Below are 22,121 nucleotides of genomic sequence, written 5' to 3'. Positions count from 1 at the left end.
CAGAATTGAGGACACGTCCTCAATTTCTCCCTAAGGTGGTTTCGGCATTTCACTTGAACCAGCCTATTGTGGTGCCTGCGGCTACTAGCGACTTGGAGGACTCCAAGTTACTGGACGTTGTCAGAGCATTAAAAATATATATTTCAAGGACAGCTGGAGTCAGAAAATCTGACTCGTTGTTTACATTGTATGCACCCAACAAGATGGGTGCTCCTGCGTCTAAACAGACGATTGCACGTTGGATATGTAGTACAATCCAACTTGCACATTCTGTGGCAGGCCTGCCACAGCCTAAATCTGTAAAGGCCCATTCCACAAGGAAAGTGGGCTCATCCTGGGCGGCTGCCCGAGGAGTCTTGGCATTACAACTTTGCCGAGCAGCTACGTGGTCAGGGGAGAACACGTTTGTAAAATTTTACAAATTTGATACTCTGGCTAAAGAGGACCTGGAGTTCTCTCATTCGGTGCTGCAGAGTCATCCGCACTCTCCCGCCCATTTGGGAGCTTTGGTATAATCCCCATGGTCCTGACGGAGTCCCAGCATCCACTAGGACGTTAGAGAAAATAAGAATTTACTTACCGATAATTCTATTTCTCATAGTCCGTAGTGGATGCTGGGCGCCCATCCCAAGTGCGGATTGTCTGCAATGCTTGTACATAGTTATTGTTGCCAAAAATCGGGTTATTACTGTTGTTGTGAGCCATCTTTTCAGAGGCTACTTCGGTTTGTGTTATCATACTGTTAACTGGGTTCAGATCACAAGTTGTACGGTGTGATTGGTGTGGCTGGTATGAGTCTTACCCAGGATTCAAGATCCTTCCTTATTGTGTACGCTCGTCCGGGCACAGTACCTAACTGAGGCTTGGAGGAGGGTCATAGGGGGAGGAGCCAGTACGCACCATGTGACCTAAAAGCTTTTTTAGATGTGCCCTGTCTCCTGCGGAGCCCGCTATTCCCCATGGTCCTGACGGAGTCCCAGCATCCACTACGGACTATGAGAAATAGAATTATCGGTAAGTAAATTCTTATTTACTTATATATATATATATATATATATATATATATATATATAAAACATGCCCAAAGAGACATTAGTCTACTGGGTTCTAGCGTCAACGCTATGTCGATTTCTGCTAGAAGTGTCCTGTGGAACATGCAATGGACAGGTGATGTCGACTAAAAGAGGCATATGGAAGGTTTACCTTACAAGGCTAAGGAATTGTGTGGAGAAGGGCTCTCGGACCTTGTCTCCACAGCTATAGCTTGTAATTCTGATCTTTTGCCTTATATTCCCTCACAGCCTAAGAAAGCACGACATTATCAAATGCAGTTCTTTCAGTCGCAGAATAACAAGAAAGTACGAGGAGCGTCCTTGCTTACCAGAGGTAAGGGTACAGGGCACAGCTAGTTCCCAGGAACAGAAGTCCTCCACGGCCTCTACTACATCCAATTCATGATGCTGAAGCTCCGGTAAGGGAGTCCGCCCCAGTGGGAGCACGTCTTCGACTCTTCAGCCACATCTGAGTTCACTCACAGGTGGTTCCCGGGGCAATAAAAAAATTGTTTCTCAGGGTTACAAGCTGGGATTCGAAAGGTGCCTCCTCGCCGGTTTTTCCTTATCGGACCTACCGGCTTCTCCCCAGGAAGGGAGATAATATTAAATACAATTCACATTGTACCTCCAACAGGTGGTGCTCAAGGTACCCCTCCTGCAACAAGGAAGGCGAGAAAGGCATTCCGGATGAAGTCATTCCTACTCAACCTTGGCTGTAGTCCCGAAACCGTACGGTTCGGTCAGACCTATTTTTAAAATTAAAATCTCTGAACCTATACGGGAAAAGGTTCAAATTTAAAGTGGAATCGCCCAGAGCGATCATCGCCAGCCTGGAAGGGGGGGATTTGATGTTGTATCTAAACATAAATGCTGCATACCTTCATGTTCCCATTTATCCACCCCATCAGGCGTACCTGAAAATTGCGGTACAGGATTGTCATGACCAATTTCAGGGTAATTGGTGTAAATAATGGTGCTCCTACGCAAGCAGGGAGTCACAGTTGTCCCATACTTGGACGATCTCCTAATAAGGGCGAGATCAAAAGAGCAGTTGTTGAACAGCGTGTCACTTTCGCTGAAGGTGTCACAGCAACATGGCTGGATTCTCAATTTCCCGAGATCACAGTTGGTTCCTATAACTCGTCTGCCCTTCTTGGGTATGATTCTGGATACAGACCAGAAATGGGTTTACCTTCAGATAGAGAAGGCCCAGAAACTCATGACTCCCTTCAGCAGGTTCCATGCAAGTACTTTCCAATGGGACCTACTGGACAAGTGGTCCGGGTCACAGATTCATCAGTTGATCACCCTATCCCCCAGGGCCAGGGTATCTCTCCTGTGGTGGCTGCAGAGTGCTCACCTTCTCGAGGGCCGCAGATTCGGCATTCAGGACTGGGTCCTGGTGAGCACGAACGCCAGCCTCCGAGTTTGGGGTGCAGTCACACAGGGAAGAAATTTCCAAGGTCTATGGTCAAGTCAAGAGACTTGCCTTCACATCAACATCCTGAAATTAAGGGCCATATACAACGCCCTACGTTAAGCGGAGACCCTGCTTCGTGACCAACCGGTTCTGATTCAGTCAGACAACATCACCGCAGTAGCTCATGTAAACTGTCAAGGCGGCACAAGGAGCAGAGTGGCGATGGCGGAAGCCACCAAGATTCTTCGCTGGGCGGAGAATCACGTAAGCGCACTGTCAGCAGTGTCCATTCCGGGAGTGGACAACTGGGAAGCAGACTTTCTCAGCAGACACGACCTCCACCCGGGAGAGTGGGGACTTCATCAGGAAGTCTTCACACAGATTACAAGTCGGTGGGAACTGCCACAGGTGGACATGATGGCATCCCGCCTCAACAAAAAGCTACAGCGGTATTGCGCAAAGTCAAGAGACCCTCAGGCAATAGCTGTAGACGCCCTGGTGACACCGTGGGTGTTCCAGTCGGTTTTATGTATTTCCTCCTCTTCCTCTCATACCCAAGGTGCTGAGGATAATAAGAAAAAGAGGAGTGAGAACAATACTCATTGTTCCAGATTGGCCACGAAGGACTTGGTATCCAGATCTGCAAGAAATGCTCACAGAGGACCGTGGCCTCTTCCTCTAAGACAGGACTTGTTGCAACAGGGGCCCTGTCTGTTCCAAGACTTACCGCGGCTGCGTTTGACAGCATGGCGGTTGAACGCCGGATCCTAGCAGAGAAAGGCATTCCAGATGAGGTCATTCCTACGCTGATAAAGGCTAGGAAGGACGTGACAGCTCAACATTATCACCGTATATGGCGAAAATATGTTGCTTGGTGTGAGGCCAGGAATGCTCCTACGGAGGAATTCCAGCTGGGACGTTTCCTTCACTTCCTACAGTCCGGAGTGAATTTGGGCCTAAAATTGGGTTCCATTAAGGTCCAGATTTCGGCCCTATCCATTTTCTTTCAAAAAGAGTTGGCTTCTCTACCTGAAGTTCAGACGTTTGTAAAGGGAGTGCTGCATATTCAGCCCCCTTTTGTGCCTTCAGTGGCACCTTGGGATCTTAACGTGGTGTTGAGTTTCCTGAAATCCCACTGGTTTGAACCACTCAAAACGGTGGAGTTGAAATATCTCACGTGGAAGCTGGTCATGCTATTGGCCTTGGGTTCGGCTAGGCATGTGTCAGAGTTGGCGGATTTGTCACATTAAAGCCCCTATCTGGTTTTCCATGCGGATAGAGCAGAATTGCGGACCCGTCCACAATTTCTACCGAAATTGGTTTCATCCTTTCATATAAACCAACCTATTGTGGTGCCTGTGGCTACTACTGACTTGGAGGATTCCGAGTTACTTGATGTGGTCAGGGCTTTGAAGGTTTATGTAGCCAGAACGGCTAGGATCAGGAAAACAGAGTCTTTGTTTATCCTGTATGCTTCCAACAAGCTTGGTGCTCCTGCTTCAAAGCAAACTATTGCTCGCTGGATCTGTAACACGATTCAGCAGGCTCATTCTGCGGCTGGATTGCCGCTTCCAAAATCAGTTAAGGCCCATTCCACTAGGAAGGTGGGCTCTTCGGCGGCTGCCCGAGGGGCCTCGGCATTACAGCTTTGCCGAGCGGCTACTTGGTCAGGTTCAAACACTTTTGCAAAGTTCTACAAGTTTGATACCCTGGCTGAGGAGGACCTTGTGTTTGCTCAATCGGTGCTGCAGAGTCATCCGCACTCTCCCGCCCGTTTGGGAGCTTTGGTATAATCCCCATGGTCCTTACGGAGTCCCCAGCATCCACTAGGACGTTAGAGAAAATAAGATTTTACTTACTGGTAAATCTATCTCGTAGTCCGTAGTGGATGCTTGGCGCCCGTCCCAAGTGCGGACTTCTTCTACAAAACTTGTATATAGTTATTGCTTCAATAAGGGTTAAGTTATGGTTGCATCAGGGTTTGACCTGATGCTCTGTTATTTGTCATACTGTTAACTGGTTGTTATCACGTATTATACGGTGTGATTGCTGTGGCTGGTATGAATCTTGCCCTGGATTACCAAAATAATTTCCTTGTACTGTCAGCTCTACTGGGCACAGTTTCTCTAACTGAGGTCTGGAGGAGGGGCATAGAGGGAGGAGCCAGTGCACACCAGAATCTAAATTCTTTCTTAAAGTGTTGATGTCTCCTGCGGAGCCTGTCTATCCCCATGGTCCTTACAAAGTCCCCAGCATCCACTACAGACTACGAGAAATAGATTTACCGGTAAGTAAAATCTTATTTTATCTATAGTAATAAAACAGGGACATGACTGGGGAGGTGAGAGGATCTGGGATCATCACTATGACCTTATATTTCTAGTAATAATACAGGGACATGACTGGGGAGGTGAGGGGATCTGGGAGTGTCACAGTAACATCACTTATATCTATAGTAATAATAAAGGGTCATGACTGTGGAGGTGAGTGAATCTGTGAGCGCCGCTGTGACCTTATATCTATATTAATAATACAAATATGACTGGAGAGGTGAGGGGATCTGGGAGTGTCACAGTGACATCACTAATATCTATAGCAGGGCTGGCCAAACCGGTCCTCGAGATCTACCAACAGTTCATGTTTTCCAGGCCTCCTGGAGATCTGTAGAATTGTCAGTTAGGAATGTATGCAGCACATCTAAATTAGTAATGACTACACCTGTGCACCAGCTAGGTGGTCTGGAAAATGTGTACTGTTGGTAGCTCTCGAGGACTGGTTTGGCCAACCCTGATCTATAGCAATACAGGGCCATGACTGGGGAGGTGAGGGGAACTAGGAGATGCACCGTGACGTCATATATAGTAATAATACAGGGACATGACTGGAGAGGTGAGGGGATCTGGGAGTGTCACAGAGACATCACAGATATCTAGTAATAATACAGGGACATGACTCGGGAGGTGAGGGGATCTGGGAGCGTCACAGTGACATCACTTATCTATCGTACTAATACAGGGACATGACTGGGGGAGGTGAGGAGATCTGGGACTGGCACAGTAACATCACTTATATCTCTAGTAATATTACAGGGACATGACTGGGGAGGTGAGGGGATATGGGAGTGTCACAGTGACATCACTAATATCTATAGTCATAATAGAAGGACCTGACATGGGAGGTGAGGGGATTTGGCAGCCTCACTGTGACATCACTTATATCTATAGTAATAATACAGGTATATGACTGGGGAGGTTAGGGGATCTGGAAGTGTCACAGTAACATCACATATATCTCTAGTAATAATACAGGGACATGACTGGGGAGGTGAGGGGATATGGGAGCGTCACAGTGACATCACTAATATCTATAGTCATAATAGACGGACATGACTTGGTTGGTGAGGGAATCTGGGAGCATCCCAGTGACCTAACTTATATCTATAGTAATAATACAGGGACATGACTGGGGAGGTGAGGGGATATGGAAGCGTCACTGTGATGTCTCTTTTATCTATAGTAATAATACAGGGACATGACTGGGGAGGTGAGGGGAACTAAGAGGCACAGTGACGTCACTTATAGCTATAGTAATAATACAGGGACATGACTAGGGAGGTGAGGGGATCTGGGAGCATCACAGTGATGTCCCTTTTATCTATAGTAATAATTCAGGGAGATGACTGGTGAGGTGAGGATATCTGGATGTTCACAGTGACATCACTTATATCTAAAGTAATAATACAGTGACATGACTGGGGAGGTAAGGAGAACTGGGAGTGTCACTGTGACTGCACATATCTTTAGCAATAATACAAGGACATGACTGGGGAGGTGAGGGGATCTGGAAGTGTCACAGTGACATCACTTATATCTATAGTAATACTACAGGGACATGACTGGGGAGGTGAGGGGATCTGGGAGCGTCACAGTGACCTAACTTATAGCTATAGTAATAATACAGGGACGTGATTGGGGAGGTGATGGAATTTCGGAGCGTCACAGTAACCTAACGTGTATATATATAGTAATAATACAGGGACATGACTGGGGAGGTGAGGGGATCTGGGATTGTCACTGTGACATCACTTATATCTATAGTAATAATACAGGGACATGACTGGGGAGGATGAGGGGATCTGGGAGTGTCGCAGTAACATCACTTATATCTATAGTAATAATACAGGGACATGCATGTGGAGGTGAGGGAATATGGTAGCGTAACTGTAACATCACTTATTTTTAGTAATGATACAGGGACATGACTGGGGAGGTGAGATGATCTGGGATTGTCACTGTGACATCACTTATATCTTTTGTAATAATACGAGAACATGACTGGTGAGGTGTGAGCGTCACTGTGAATTCACAAATCTATAGTAATAATGCAAGGACATGACGGGGGTAAGGTGATCTGGGAGTGGCACAGTGATGTCACTTTTTTATCTATAATAATATAGGGACATGACTGGGGAGGTGAGGGAATCTGGGAGTTTCACAGTGACGTCACTTATATTTATAGTAATAATACAAGGACATGACTGTGGAGGTGAGGGGATCTGGGAGCGTCAATGTGACATCACATATCTATAGTAATAATACAGGATCATGACTGGGGAGGTTAGCGGATCTGGGAGCTATACAGTGACATTACTTTTATCTTTAGTAGTAATACAGGGACATGACTGGGAAGGTGAGGGGAACCGGGAGCATTACAGTGACGTCACTAATATCTATAGTCATAATACAGGGACATGACTGGGGAGGTGACAGAATCAGTGCGTCACAGTTACATCACATATCTATAGTAATAATACAGGGACATGACTGGGGAGGTGAAGGGATTTTGGAGCTTCATAGTGACGTCACTCATATCTATAGAAATAATACAGGGACATGACTGCGGAGGTGAGGTGATTTAGAAGCGTCACTGTGAAGTCACTTATATCTGTAGTAATAATAAAGGGACATGACTGGGGAGGTGAGGGGATCTGGGAGCATCACAGTAACATCACTTATATCTATAATAATAATAATAATAATACAGGGACATGACTGGGAAGGTGAGGGGGGTCTGGGAGTGTATATATTGATATTTGATGTCTCCTCCATTACACAGGATTACACAGTAGTGAAGAAGACATCCAATGAGTGTGAGATACTCAACAGCCATCCCCGTGTGTCAGAAGGACTGAGTAGAACCCAGAGCCCCATCCCAGTGCCTCCACCTCACTCACTAATACATGAGAGACACAATGACAAGAAGATCCTGGAACTCACCAATAAGATCATTCAGCTGCTGACTGGAGAGGTGACTGCTGGGAATGGGGCATTATACAGTAACACCGGGGGACGTGTCTTCGTGATGACTGGAGTGGTGACTGCTGGGAATGGGGCATTATACAATAACACCAGAGGATGTGTCTGGGTGATGACTGGAGAGGTGACTGCTGGAAATCTGACATTATACAATAACACCAGGGGATGTGTCTGGGAGATGACTGGAGAGGTGACTGCTGGGAATGGGGCATTATACAATAACACCAGAGGAAGTTTTTGGGTGATGACTGGAGAGATGACTGCTGGGAATGGGGCATTATACAGTAACACCAGGGGATGTGTCTGTGTGATGACTGGAGAGGTGACTGCTGGGAATGGGGCATTATACAGTAACACCAGGGTGTGTGTCTGGGTGATGACTGGAGAGGTGACTGCTGGGAATGGGACATTATACAGTAACACCAGGAGATGTGTCTGGGTGATGACTGGAGAGGTGACTGCTGGGAATGGGGCATTATACAGTACCACCAGGGGATGTGTCTGGGTGATGACTGGAGAGGTGACTGCTGGGAATGGGGCATTATACAGTAACACTAGTGGATGTGTCTGGATGATGACTGGAGAGGTGACTGCTGGGAATGGGGCATTATACAGTAACACCAGGTGATGTGTCTGGGTGATGACTTGAGAGGTGACTGCTGGGAATGGGACATTATACAGTAACACCAGGGGATGTGTCTGGGTGATGACTGGAGAGGTGACTGCTGGGAATGGGGCATTATACAGTAACACTAGGGGATGTGTCTGGATGATGACTGGAGAGGTGACTGCTGGGAATGGGGCATTATACAGTAACACCAGGTGATGTGTCTGGGTGATGACTTGAGAGGTGACTGCTGGTAATGGGGCATTATACAGTAACACCAGGGGATGTGTCTGGGTGATGACTGGAGAGGTGACTGCTGGGAATGGGGCATTATACAGTACCACCAGGGGATGTGTCTGGGTGATGACTGGAGAGGTGACTGCTGGGAATGGGGCATTATACAGTAACACTAGGGGATGTGTCTAGATGATGACTGGAGAGGTGACTGCTGGGAATGGGGCATTATACAGTAACACCAGGTGATGTGTCTGGGTGATGACTTGAGAGGTGACTGCTGGGAATGGGACATTATACAGTAACACCAGGGTGTGTGTCTGGGTGATGACTGGAGAGGTGACTGCTGGGAATGGGACATTATACAGTAACACCAGGTGATGTGTCTGGGTGATGACTTGAGAGGTGACTGCTGGGAATGGGACATTATACAGTAACACCAGGGGATGTGTCTGGGTGATGACTGGAGAGGTGACTGCTGGGAATGGGGCATTATACAGTAACACTAGGGGATGTGTCTGGATGATGACTGGAGAGGTGACTGCTGGGAATGGGGCATTATACAGTAACACCAGGTGATGTGTCTGGGTGATGATTTGAGAGGTGACTGCTGGGAATGGGACATTATACTGTAACACCAGGGGACGTGTCTGGGTGATGACTGGAGAGGTGAGTGCTGGGAATGGGGCATTATACAGTACACCAGGGAATGTGTCTGGGTGATGACTGGAGAGGTGACTGCTGGGAATGGGACATTATACAGTAACACCAGGGAATGTGTCTGGGTGATGACTGGAGAGGTGACTGCTGGGAATGGGGCATTATACAGTAACACCAGGGGACGTGTCTGGGTGATGACTGGAGAGGTGACTGCTGGGAATGGGACATTATACAGTAACACTGGGGGATGTGTCTGGGTGATGACTGGAGAGGTGACTGCTGGGAATGGGACATTATACAGTAACACCAGGGGATGTGTCTGGGTGATGACTGGAGAGGTGACTGCTGGGAATGGGGCATTATACAGTAACACCAGGGGACGTGTCTGGGTGATGACTGGAGAGGTGACTGCTGGGAATGGGGCATTATACAGTAACACCGGGGGATGTGTCTGGGTGATGACTGGAGAGGTGACTGCTGGGAATGGTACATTATACAGTAACACTAGGGGATGTGTCCGGGTGATGACTGGAGAGGTGACTGCTGGGAATGGGACATTATACAGTAACACCAGGGGATGTGTCTGGGTGATGACTGGAGAGGTAACTGCTGGGAATGGGGCATTATACAGTAACACCAGGGGACGTGTCTGGATGATGACTGGAGAGGTGACTGCTGGGAATGGGGCATTATACAGTAACACCAGGGGACGTGTCTGGGTGATGACTGGAGAGGTGACTGCTGGGAATGGGACATTATACAGTAACACCAGGGGATGTGTCTGGGTGATGACTGGAGAGGTGACTGCTGGGAATGGGACATTATACAGTAACACCAGGGGATGTGTCTGGGTGATGACTGGAGAGGTGACTGCTGGGAATGGGACATTATACAGTAACACGAGGGGATGTGACTGGGTGATGACTGGAGAGGTGAGTGCTGGGAATGGGGCATTATACAGTACACCAGGGAATGTGTCTGGGTGATGACTGGAGAGGTGACTGCTGGGAATGGGACATTATACAGTAACACCAGGGAATGTGTCTGGGTGATGACTGGAGAGGTGACTGCTGGGAATGGGGCATTATACAGTAACACCAGGGGACGTGTCTGGGTGATGACTGGAGAGGTGACTGCTGGGAATGGGACATTATACAGTAACACCAGGGGATGTGTCTGGGTGATGACTGGAGAGGTGACTGCTGGGAATGGGGCATTATACAGTAACACCAGGGGACGTGTCTGGGTGATGACTGGAGAGGTGACTGCTGGGAATGGGACATTATACAGTAACACTGGGGGATGTGTCTGGGTGATGACTGGAGAGGTGACTGCTGGGAATGGGACATTATACAGTAACACCAGGGGATGTGTCTGGGTGATGACTGGAGAGGTGACTGCTGGGAATGGGGCATTATACAGTAACACCAGGGGACGTGTCTGGGTGATGACTGGAGAGGTGACTGCTGGGAATGGGGCATTATACAGTAACACCGGGGGATGTGTCTGGGTGATGACTGGAGAGGTGACTGCTGGGAATGGTACATTATACAGTAACACTAGGGGATGTGTCCGGGTGATGACTGGAGAGGTGACTGCTGGGAATGGGACATTATACAGTAACACCAGGGGATGTGTCTGGGTGATGACTGGAGAGGTGACTGCTGGGAATGGGGCATTATACAGTAACACCAGGGGACGTGTCTGGGTGATGACTGGAGAGGTGACTGCTGGGAATGGGGCATTATACAGTAACACCGGGGGATGTGTCTGGGTGATGACTGGAGAGGTGACTGCTGGGAATGGTACATTATACAGTAACACTAGGGGATGTGTCCGGGTGATGACTGGAGAGGTGACTGCTGGGAATGGGACATTATACAGTAACACCAGGGGATGTGTCTGGGTGATGACTGGAGAGGTGACTGCTGGGAATGGGGCATTATACAGTAACACCGGGGGATGTGTCTGGGTGATGACTGGAGAGGAGACTGCTGGGAATGGGACATTATACAGTAACACCAGGGGATGTGTCTGGGTGATGACTGTATCACTGTGTGTGTCAGGGTACTATAAGGTGTCATGATGTCACTGTCTATGTCTCCATGCAGGAGGGGGAGTATATAGAGGAACACAGGGGTCTGTACAAGGACTTGATGATGGAGAATCACCGGCCCCTCACATCACTGGGTAAGAGGAGACTGTCATGTATTGTACAGGGGAGAGCAGGTATGGGGGCCCCTATATACACACATCATCTGATAATCACATATATACACTGTACTCAGTCACTGTGTGTCTCCTACAGATGGGCCCAGTAACAGAGATACCCCAGAGAGATGTTCCCATCCTCTGTATTCCCAGGATTGTACAGAGGAAAATCACAGGATCCCACAGGAGGATCAGGTAGGTGGGCTATAGGGTCTCCCCAATATACCAAAGTGACTGTCACTGTATGTTGTGTAGAGGAGCTGTGTGTCATTATATTTGTCTTGTTTACATAGGGTGAAGCCCAATTAAATAATATTAAAATCAAAGATACAGAGGAAGAAGAAGAGACGTATGTGACTGATATGAAGGGAGAAGATATAGAGGGAGAAGAAGAGACGTATGTGATTGATATAAAGGCAGAAGATATAGAGGGAGAAGAAGAGATGTATGTGACTGATATAAAGGCAGAAGATATAGAGGGGGAAGAAGAGACGTATGTGACTGATATAAAGGCAGAAGATATAGAGGGAGAAGAAGAGACGTATGTGACTGATATAAAGGCAGAAGATATAGAGGGAGAAGAAGAGACGTATGTGACTGATATAAATGCAGAAGATTTAGAGGGAGAAGAAGAGACGTATGTTACTGATATAAAGGCAGAAGATATAGAGGGAGAAGAAGAGACGTATGTTACTGATATAAAGGCAGAAGATATAGAGGGAGAAGAAGAGACGTATGTGAGGGGTGATCAGCAGTGTAAGGAGGAGGAGATCCCTACAGATATCAGCACAGGTGAGTAATAAACACTTATTACAGAAAAGAGTCACATATTCTCCCTGCTCAGTCACTACAGCAATCTCTTATCCTACACCCTCCTCTGTCAGTACAAACGAATGAGGAATATTTATTTTCCCAGTGAGGGAGTCAGGAGCCATCAGCCCCTATTATACTCCTGCTCTCCCCCTCACATCATGTCACTGTGTGTTACCAGTAAAGAGATCTGACCAGTCTACTCCCCACACTCTCTGGTGTATCTCATACATCAGGAACCATCAGCCCCTATTATACTCCTGCTCTCCCCCTCACATTATGTCACTGTGTTACCAGCCCAGAGATCTGACCAGTCTCCTCCCCACACTCTCTGGTGTATCTCATACATCAGGATCCATCAGCCCCTATTATACTCCTGCTCTCTCCCTCACATCATGTCACTGTATTTTACCAGCCCAGAGATCTGACCAGTCTCCTCCCCACACTCTCTGGTGTATCTCATACATCAGGATCCATCAGCCCCTATTATGCTCCTACTCTCACCCTCACATCATGTCACTGTGTGTTACCAGCCCAGAAATCTGACCAGTCTCCTCCCCACACTCTCTGGTGTATCTCATACATCAGGATCCATCAGCCCCTATTATACTCTTGCTCTCCCCTCACATCCTGTCACTGTGTGTTACCAGCCCAGAGATCTGACCAGTCTCCTCCCCACACTCTCTGATGTATCTCATACATCAGGAGCCATCAGCCCCTATTATTCTCCTGCTCTCCTCACATCATGTCACTGTGTGTTACCAGCCCAGAGATCTGACCAGTCTCCTCCCCACACTCTCTGGTGTATCTCATATATCAGGAGCCATCAGCCCCTATTATACTCCTGCTCTCCCCTCACATCATGTCACTGTGTGTTACCAGCCCAGAGATCTGACCAGTCTCCTCCCCACACTCTCTGGTGTATCTCATATATCAGGAGCCATCAGCCCCTATTATACTCCTGCTCTCCCCCTCACATCATGTCACTGTGTGTTACCAGCAAAGATATCTGACCAGTCTCCTCCCCACACTCTCTGGTGTATCTCATACATCAGGAACCATCAGCCCCTATTATACTCCTGCTCTCCCCCTCACATCATGTCACTGTGTTACCAGCCCAGAGATCTGACCAGTCTCCTCCCCACACTCTCTGGTGTATCTCATACATCAGGAGCCATCAGCCTCTATTATACTCCTACTCTCCCCCTCACATTATGTCACTGTGTTACCAGCCCAGAGATCTGACCAGTCTCCTCCTCACACTCTCTGGTGTATCTCATACATCAGGAGCCATCAGCCCCTATTATACTCCTGCTCTCCCCCTCACATCATGTCACTGTGTGTTACCAGCCCAGAGATCTGACCAGTCTCCTCCCCACACTCTCTGGTGTATCTCATACATCAGCCATCAGCCCCTATTATACTCCTGCTCTCCTCCTCACAGCATGTCACTGTGTGTTACCAGCCCAGAGATCTGACCAGTCTCCTCCCACACTCTCTGGTGTATCTTATACATCAGGAGCCATCAGCCCCTATTATACTCCTGCTCTCCCCCTCACATCATGTCACTGTGTGTTACCAGCCCAGAGATCTGACCAGTCTCCTCCCCACACTCTCTGGTGTATCTCATACATCAGGAGCCATCTGCTCCTATTATACTCCTGCTCTCCTCCTCACAGCATGTCACTGTGTGTTACCAGCCCAGAGATCTGACCAGTCTCCTCCCCACACTCTCTGGTGTATCTCATACATCAGGAGCCATCTGCTCCTATTATACTCCTGCTCTCCTCCTCACAGCATGTCACTGTGTGTTACCAGCCCAGAGATCTGACCAGTCTCCTCCCACACTCTCTGGTGTATCTTATACATCAGGAGCCATCAGCCCCTATTATACTCCTGCTCTCCCCCTCACATCATGTCACTGTGTGTTACCAGCCCAGAGATCTGACCAGTCTCCTCCCCACACTCTCTGGTGTATCTCATACATCAGGAGCCATCAGCCCCTATTATACTCCTGCTCTCCTCCTCACAGCATGTCAGTGTGTGTTACCAGCCCAGAGATCTGACCAGTCTCCTCCCCACACTCTCTGGTTTATCTCATACATCAGGAACCATCAGCCCCTATTATACTCCTGCTCTCCCCCTCACATTATGTCACTGTGTGTTACCAGCCCAGAGATCTGACCAGTCTCCTCCCCACACTCTCTGGTGTATCTCATACATCAGGAGCCATCAGCTTCTATTATACTCCTGTCTCCCCTCACATCATGTCACTGTGTGCTACCAGCCCAGAGATCTGACCAGTCTACTCCTCACACTCTCTGTGTATCTCATACATCAGGAGCCATCAGCCCCTATTATACTCCTGCTCTCCCCCTCACATCATGTCACTGTGTGTTACCAGCCTAGAGATCTGACCAGTCTCCTCCCCACACTCTCTGGTGTATCTCATACATCAGGAGCCATCAGCCCCTATTATACTCCTGCTCTCCCCCTCACATCATGTCACTGTGTGTTACCAGCCTAGAGATCTAACCAGTCTCCTCCCCACACTCTCTGGTGTATCTCAGACATCAGGAACCATCAGCCCCTATTATACTCCTGCTCTCCCCCTCACATCATGTCACTGTGTGTTACCAGCCCAGAGATCTGACCAGTCTCCTCACCACACTCTCCTGTGTATCTCATACATCAGGAGCCATCAGCCCCTATTATACTCCTGCTCTCCTCCTCACATCATGTCACTGTGTGTTACCAGCCCAGAGATCTGACCAGTCTCCTCCCCACACTCTCTGGTGCATCTCATACATCAGGAACCATCAGCCCCTATTATACTCCTGCTCTCCCCTCACATTATGTCACTGTGTGTTACCAGCCCAGAGATCTGACCAGTCTCCTCCCCACACTCTCTGGTGTATCTCATACATCAGGAGCCATCAGCTTCTATTATACTCCTGTCTCCCCTCACATCATGTCACTGTGTGCTACCAGCCCAGAGATCTGACCAGTCTACTCCTCACACTCTCTGTGTATCTCATACATCAGGAGCCATCAGCCCCTATTATACTCCTGCTCTCCCCCTCACATCATGTCACTGTGTGTTACCAGCCTAGAGATCTGACCAGTCTCCTCCCCACACTCTCTGGTGTATCTCATACATCAGGAGCCATCAGCCCCTATTATACTCCTGCTCTCCCCCTCACATCATGTCACTGTGTGTTACCAGCCTAGAGATCTAACCAGTCTCCTCCCCACACTCTCTGGTGTATCTCAGACATCAGGAACCATCAGCCCCTATTATACTCCTGCTCTCCCCCTCACATCATGTCACTGTGTGTTACCAGCCCAGAGATCTGACCAGTCTCCTCACCACACTCTCCTGTGTATCTCATACATCAGGAGCCATCAGCCCCTATTATACTCCTGCTCTCCCATCACATCATGTCACTGTGTTACCAGCCCAGAGATCTGACCAGTCTCCTCCCCACACTCTCTGGTGTATCTCATACATCAGGAACCATCAGCCCCTATTATACTCCTGCTCTCCCCTCACATCATGTCACTGTGTTACCAGCCCAGAGATCTGACCAGTCTCCTCCCCACACTCTCTGGTGTATCTCATACATCAGGAGCCATCAGCCCCTATTATACTCCTGCTCTCCCCTCACATCATATCACTGTGTGTTACCAGCCCAGAGATCTGACCAGTCTCCTCCCCACACTCTCTGGTGTATCTCATACATCAGGAGCCATCAGCCCCTATTATACTCCTGCTCTCCCCTCACATCATATCACTGTGTGTTACCAGCCCAGAGATCTGACCAGTCTCCTCCCCACACTCTCTGGTGTATCTCATACATCAGGAGCCTTCAACCCCTATTATACTCCTGCTCTCCCCTCACATCATATCACTGTGTGTTACCAGCCCAGAGATCTGACCAGTCTCCTCCCCACACTCTCTGGTGTATCTCATACATCAGGAGCCTTCAACCCCTATTACACTGATTATACTAATGAAATGATACTAAAATTCTACGGTGAAAATGACATCCATAAGGGATACTGGGGAATTAGCACGATGGGATATAGATGGGGTCCAAAGAACCGGTGCACTTTTAATTTCTTCCACTGGGTGTGCTGGCTCCTCCCCTCTATGTCCCCTACTGCAGCCAGTTTATAACAATGTGCCCTCAGGAGAGGATGCCACTCTGGAGCTCCAGAGGATTTTTCTTCAGTTTTATTTTAAACTTTGTTATTTTCGGGATGTTTGGGCGACAGTATACCTGCACCGTGGGAGTTAGGGGAAGGTGAGAAGAGTGGTGAGTACAATCAGGGGGCCCCGCTAAAGGGGTCCCCCAGTTTTGGAGCGGTGCTATGGCAGGGGCCCGGGAGGCATACGGGACTCGCTATAGCCCCCCTGTGTACACTGGAAGCGGTGGTGAAAACTAGCATTCAATGTGATGTTTCTCTTATGTCCAAGAGGATGCTGGGGACTCCAAAAGGACCATGGGGTATAGATGGATCCGCATGAGCTTGGGGACACTATAAATACTTAAACTGGGTGTGAACTGGCTCCTCCCTCTATGCCCCTCCTCCAGACCTCAGTTAAGGGCCCTACACACTGGCCGACCCGCCGCCGAGCTGCCCGATGGCGGATACGGCCGACGAGCTACCCGGTGGCGGGGGGGGCAGTGACGGGGGGAGTGAAGTTTCTTCACTCTCCCCGTCACGCGGCTCCATAGAACTGCAGGCAAATATGGACGAGATCGTCCATATTGGCCTGCATGCACAGCCGACGGGGGACCAGCGATGAACGAGATCGTTCATATCTTTCAAAAAATCGGCCAGTGTGTAGGACCTATTAGACTTTGTGCCCAGAGAGACTGGACACACCCCAGGGGAGCTCTCCTGAGTTTCTCTAAAGACTTTATTGTTAGGTTTTACATTATTTTACACTCCCAGAGCACATATACAGTGGGTAGCCACTGTGTATGGTCCCCTGTCTACATATAATGGTTATAATATAACGGGCTACCGCCTGCCGATAAGGGGCGGGACTTAGCCCTCACAGCAAGAGACGGCGCCATTTTTTCTCAATGTCTCCGCCAAAACATGTGTATAGCACAAACAAGGGGGGGGCACATATTGTTAGTGTTGTGTAGGAATGTATAACACTATTTAATTTGGAAATGGGCATGTACTCATGGTTGTGTATACTCTGTGTGTCCCTGTCAGATATACACTTGTGTCGACATGTGTGAATGTTCTGTCACAAATGCCTCTGGGGTTCATTGTCGGCATCGCCGACACCTGTTTGGTACTTGATACAGAGTCAACAGATCGGTTGTGCTATACTTGTTCATAGTAACACTGTATGGGAGACACAGTAGTAGGTGGGTGACCCTGTCGGCACCAACTGTTATTACTGGGTGTAAATTGACATGCTGTAACTAACTTATACCTGTATATATATTTATAGGTATTTATATGGTTCGGTTCAGGGAGTCTGGGGCTCGAGCACAGACATGAATATATTTGTGGGGGAATGCTATTAAAAATATTTATGTATAATTCCCTCGTACCCCTCGGGGTCACAAGAATGTTATTTTGCCTGGTTACTACTCCCTGCTGTCGACGATTACTAGGTTTTCTGTCGACTATAATCTTTCCTGGTAGAGCCACAACTGCGGATTCAGTACATGGTCATACACATTCAGTACATATTGATGTCACTTGGGTCCCGAGGGTTCTGGACAATCCGCTTATATGTATGTTATATGTATGTGTATATATAGGTGGGATATGTGTGTATATGTGTATTACGATATGTGTATTCATCTTATGATTTATAATGAATGCTGCAGTAATTGTATTCTTTCTCATGTGCTGGTCGCTCTGTTGATAAAGCTCTAGGTCGACAATGACGAGTGGGTCTCCAGTCCTCTCAAGGAGTCCGAATGTTTATTCTTTTACCGCCGTGGATAGAATACTGTGAAAGTCAACTCCTGGTCTGCACGGGGCCCTGTCACGAAGGATCGGATACAGGAAGCTAAGTGATATTTTATTTCTATTCTTTGGACTTATTTGCATTACATGCACATGAGGGAGTGTTTATATTCGGAAGGACATCTGATAGAATTATCCTGCAGAGATAGGGGATTTTCCTTATGTTTGGTTGTCTCTATAGGCAGGCTGCAGTGCGTATACAGGAGGTAGCCGGGGAAATACGGTGGCTGACTCCGAGAGATACTGGAGTTTTTTCCCTGGGACGGTGTGCCGCTGTTTGGGGAGGCCTCAGTTCAGTCAGTCTCGGCGGATACTGCTGATAAATCTAACTTGGTGAGTTAGATTCCCTCACGATGGTTGGTGACGCATTCTTTTTTGGAATGCAGTCGATTTAACTAGTTAAGCGGAGACCCTGCTTCGTGACCAACCGGTTCTGATTCAGTCAGACAACATCACCGCAGTAGCTCATGTAAACTGTCAAGGCGGCACAAGGAGCAGAGTGGCGATGGCGGAAGCCACCAAGATTCTTCGCTGGGCGGAGAATCACGTAAGCGCACTGTCAGCAGTGTCCATTCCGGGAGTGGACAACTGGGAAGCAGACTTTCTCAGCAGACACGACCTCCACCCGGGAGAGTGGGGACTTCATCAGGAAGTCTTCACACAGATTACAAGTCGGTGGGAACTGCCACAGGTGGACATGATGGCATCCCGCCTCAACAAAAAGCTACAGCGGTATTGCGCAAAGTCAAGAGACCCTCAGGCAATAGCTGTAGACGCCCTGGTGACACCGTGGGTGTTCCAGTCGGTTTTATGTATTTCCTCCTCTTCCTCTCATACCCAAGGTGCTGAGGATAATAAGAAAAAGAGGAGTGAGAACAATACTCATTGTTCCAGATTGGCCACGAAGGACTTGGTATCCAGATCTGCAAGAAATGCTCACAGAGGACCGTGGCCTCTTCCTCTAAGACAGGACTTGTTGCAACAGGGGCCCTGTCTGTTCCAAGACTTACCGCGGCTGCGTTTGACAGCATGGCGGTTGAACGCCGGATCCTAGCAGAGAAAGGCATTCCAGATGAGGTCATTCCTACGCTGATAAAGGCTAGGAAGGACGTGACAGCTCAACATTATCACCGTATATGGCGAAAATATGTTGCTTGGTGTGAGGCCAGGAATGCTCCTACGGAGGAATTCCAGCTGGGACGTTTCCTTCACTTCCTACAGTCCGGAGTGAATTTGGGCCTAAAATTGGGTTCCATTAAGGTCCAGATTTCGGCCCTATCCATTTTCTTTCAAAAAGAGTTGGCTTCTCTACCTGAAGTTCAGACGTTTGTAAAGGGAGTGCTGCATATTCAGCCCCCTTTTGTGCCTTCAGTGGCACCTTGGGATCTTAACGTGGTGTTGAGTTTCCTGAAATCCCACTGGTTTGAACCACTCAAAACGGTGGAGTTGAAATATCTCACGTGGAAGCTGGTCATGCTATTGGCCTTGGGTTCGGCTAGGCATGTGTCAGAGTTGGCGGATTTGTCACATTAAAGCCCCTATCTGGTTTTCCATGCGGATAGAGCAGAATTGCGGACCCGTCCACAATTTCTACCGAAATTGGTTTCATCCTTTCATATAAACCAACCTATTGTGGTGCCTGTGGCTACTACTGACTTGGAGGATTCCGAGTTACTTGATGTGGTCAGGGCTTTGAAGGTTTATGTAGCCAGAACGGCTAGGATCAGGAAAACAGAGTCTTTGTTTATCCTGTATGCTTCCAACAAGCTTGGTGCTCCTGCTTCAAAGCAAACTATTGCTCGCTGGATCTGTAACACGATTCAGCAGGCTCATTCTGCGGCTGGATTGCCGCTTCCAAAATCAGTTAAGGCCCATTCCACTAGGAAGGTGGGCTCTTCGGCGGCTGCCCGAGGGGCCTCGGCATTACAGCTTTGCCGAGCGGCTACTTGGTCAGGTTCAAACACTTTTGCAAAGTTCTACAAGTTTGATACCCTGGCTGAGGAGGACCTTGTGTTTGCTCAATCGGTGCTGCAGAGTCATCCGCACTCTCCCGCCCGTTTGGGAGCTTTGGTATAATCCCCATGGTCCTTACGGAGTCCCCAGCATCCACTAGGACGTTAGAGAAAATAAGATTTTACTTACTGGTAAATCTATCTCGTAGTCCGTAGTGGATGCTTGGCGCCCGTCCCAAGTGCGGACTTCTTCTACAAAACTTGTATATAGTTATTGCTTCAATAAGGGTTAAGTTATGGTTGCATCAGGGTTTGACCTGATGCTCTGTTATTTGTCATACTGTTAACTGGTTGTTATCACGTATTATACGGTGTGATTGCTGTGGCTGGTATGAATCTTGCCCTGGATTACCAAAATAATTTCCTTGTACTGTCAGCTCTACTGGGCACAGTTTCTCTAACTGAGGTCTGGAGGAGGGGCATAGAGGGAGGAGCCAGTGCACACCAGAATCTAAATTCTTTCTTAAAGTGTTGATGTCTCCTGCGGAGCCTGTCTATCCCCATGGTCCTTACAAAGTCCCCAGCATCCACTACAGACTACGAGAAATAGATTTACCGGTAAGTAAAATCTTATTTTATCTATAGTAATAAAACAGGGACATGACTGGGGAGGTGAGAGGATCTGGGATCATCACTATGACCTTATATTTCTAGTAATAATACAGGGACATGACTGGGGAGGTGAGGGGATCTGGGAGTGTCACAGTAACATCACTTATATCTATAGTAATAATAAAGGGTCATGACTGTGGAGGTGAGTGAATCTGTGAGCGCCGCTGTGACCTTATATCTATATTAATAATACAAATATGACTGGAGAGGTGAGGGGATCTGGGAGTGTCACAGTGACATCACTAATATCTATAGCAGGGCTGGCCAAACCGGTCCTCGAGATCTACCAACAGTTCATGTTTTCCAGGCCTCCTGGAGATCTGTAGAATTGTCAGTTAGGAATGTATGCAGCACATCTAAATTAGTAATGACTACACCTGTGCACCAGCTAGGTGGTCTGGAAAATGTGTACTGTTGGTAGCTCTCGAGGACTGGTTTGGCCAACCCTGATCTATAGCAATACAGGGCCATGACTGGGGAGGTGAGGGGAACTAGGAGATGCACCGTGACGTCATATATAGTAATAATACAGGGACATGACTGGAGAGGTGAGGGGATCTGGGAGTGTCACAGAGACATCACAGATATCTAGTAATAATACAGGGACATGACTCGGGAGGTGAGGGGATCTGGGAGCGTCACAGTGACATCACTTATCTATCGTACTAATACAGGGACATGACTGGGGGAGGTGAGGAGATCTGGGACTGGCACAGTAACATCACTTATATCTCTAGTAATAATACAGGGACATGACTGGGGAGGTGAGGGGATATGGGAGTGTCACAGTGACATCACTAATATCTATAGTCATAATAGAAGGACCTGACATGGGAGGTGAGGGGATTTGGCAGCCTCACTGTGACATCACTTATATCTATAGTAATAATACAGGTATATGACTGGGGAGGTTAGGGGATCTGGAAGTGTCACAGTAACATCACATATATCTCTAGTAATAATACAGGGACATGACTGGGGAGGTGAGGGGATATGGGAGCGTCACAGTGACATCACTAATATCTATAGTCATAATAGACGGACATGACTTGGTTGGTGAGGGAATCTGGGAGCATCCCAGTGACCTAACTTATATCTATAGTAATAATACAGGGACATGACTGGGGAGGTGAGGGGATATGGAAGCGTCACTGTGATGTCCCTTTTATCTATAGTAAT

The sequence above is a fragment of the Pseudophryne corroboree genome, assembly GCF_028390025.1.
Source record: "Pseudophryne corroboree isolate aPseCor3 chromosome 3 unlocalized genomic scaffold, aPseCor3.hap2 SUPER_3_unloc_15, whole genome shotgun sequence".
In the NCBI taxonomy this organism is placed as follows: Eukaryota; Metazoa; Chordata; class Amphibia; order Anura; family Myobatrachidae; genus Pseudophryne; species Pseudophryne corroboree.
Note: the sequence above shows the minus strand (reverse complement) of the source record.